The sequence below is a fragment of the Carlito syrichta genome, unplaced genomic scaffold, assembly GCF_000164805.1.
Source record: "Carlito syrichta isolate Samal-C Ts95f unplaced genomic scaffold, Tarsius_syrichta-2.0.1 Scaffold103314, whole genome shotgun sequence".
In the NCBI taxonomy this organism is placed as follows: domain Eukaryota; kingdom Metazoa; phylum Chordata; class Mammalia; order Primates; family Tarsiidae; genus Carlito; species Carlito syrichta.
The window spans coordinates 96,571-98,701 of record NW_007047410.1 but is presented as its reverse complement, the minus strand read 5'-3'; positions in this window follow the sequence as shown (position 1 = coordinate 98,701).

Sequence of the window (2,131 nt, the reverse complement as noted above, 5' to 3'; positions counted from 1 at the left end):
CCCCGCCTTCCGTTAGTGCGCCGGGGCTGCTGTCTCAGAGCCGAGGCTCTTGTTCATGCGTTCCCGATGTGGGCCGAGGCTCACGTAGTTGGGGGCTGACCCCGCGGCCTCTTCACAGAAGCCGGAGCCGCGCTTTCCCTGCTGTCAGGCAACAACAGCTCAGCACAGGGCCCGGCACACAATAGATGTTCCTTGAATAGTCAAAGAAAAGCCTGCTTGGGGTTTCTGTGGCCGGCAGCGGCACCCTGCGTCCTGGGTGTGAAGAAAGTGGGGGATCCCCTGATTTTCCCCGCCTCTGGCTACCCGGGAGCTTCTGTCCTGCTTCAGTTCTCAGCCCCCTCAAGTGGCTAATGAGGGTGGTGAGGAAAACCTCAGAGAACACCCCCCAAGGACTCCTTTCACCTCCCTCCCTCAAGCAGTTTCTCTCATAGGAAGTGGGGCCAAAAAGAATTTAAAAAAAGAAGCTAACTCACTCAACCAAACCGTCTATTGGGGGGAGCGGCCAGTTGGTACCCCTGTAACGGAAACTTAGAACAACTTTGCACCCTTCTTAAAGGAAACAGATAATAAATCCTTCTCTGTTGGTAGATTTCTTGTTTCTCAGGATTCCAAAGCCTTCTGTGGTTTCAGTTATCTGCCCTCCCCACGAAGCCAAGGGCTGGGTTAGCCTTTGGCCACAGCCCTGGCTCAGGGAGGGGTTTATCTTCGGCAACAGCTACTGATGTGGGTGGGAACAAAGAGATGTTTGCTACCTCTCCAGGCAAAGAGAAGACTAGCCCAGTCAGTTCTGTGAAGGCCTGGGACTGCACCTTTTGATTCTTTATAACCCAGTTCAGGCCCGAGACCTAAACTGCCCTCAGATGTTTGTTGTGTGTTAGGTGGGTGAAGTACAAATCACGTTTATTCGTTGTGTGTTGAAGAAGGGGGCTAAATGGAGTTAAGAAGGCCCTTCCCACAGGTTTTTCAGTCGACAGGCACTTGTTCTCAGCTCCAGAGGCCGGTGAGTGAAATGGCAAAGCCTCTGGGCACATTTGTGACTGGGTCCTAAGGCTGTGACTTGAATCTCTAGAAGTCTGTGTTGTGCTCCAAGCAGTACGCTGTTTGCAAAGACAAAACTGAGATATAATGTTGTCCTTGCTGTGTAAATTTACAAGGGAAATAGACATGCATTTTCAGGGTTCCCCCTATCCACATCAAATACCCTCAAAAATCTATTTGTAAAAAGGACAGGGGTCTCTTGTGACAAGTCAGAATGTTTTCTGAAAGCTCAATCGTCATCCTGTAGAGGTAGAACTTTGTCCAGATATTAAGCTCTCCTTTCCTGCAATTTCTCCTTCCTTTCCTTCTCTGCTACCCAACCCCCTCCTTTTCCACTCTGTTTCCTGTTTCATTTTTCTGGCTCCTGCTCCGACAGGAAAGCAAGGAAGCTGAGTCTTGTGCTCTCAAAACCCTGGCTCCCTGGCTTGTCAGATTGGAAGGCGGGTAGGTGGGATGGGAGGGGGTTTGGGGGCACCAAGTCTGTGAGCTGTGAAAGAGGCAGCTCTTTTCAGTCTCCTTACAGGGTCTGCAGCTAAAATGGAGCCTGCATCTACACAGGGAGCCAGCTGAGCTACCAGAACTGTGGAGAGCAAGTGAGACAGAGGTACATCCCAGGCTCCAGAAAGACTCCACACCTCTCAGCCACTTTTTTTTTTTTTGAGTCTGAGTCTCACTTGCCGCCCAGGCTGAAATGCAGTGGCATACTCATGGCCACCGCAGCCTCCACCGACTGGGCTCAGGCAATCCTTCCTCCTCAGCCTTCCGAGTAGCTGGAACTACAGGCATGTGCCACCACGCCCGGCTAATTTTTTGATTTATTGTGTAGATGAGGTCTCACCAAGTTGCCCAAGCTGGTCTTGAACCCGTGGGCGCAGGTAATCTGCTTGCCTCCGCCTCCCAAAATGCTGGGATTAGAGGTATGAGCCACCACACCTGGCCAAGAAACAATTTAATATACAAATCCCTAACCTGAAAATGAAACAATACATCACTATTTCTAGAACCTTAGAATGAAAGAGAATTAAGAATTTAATTTCTAGCCGGGCTCGGTGGCTCAGCCTGTAATCCCGTGCCTTTGGGAGGCTAAGGTGAG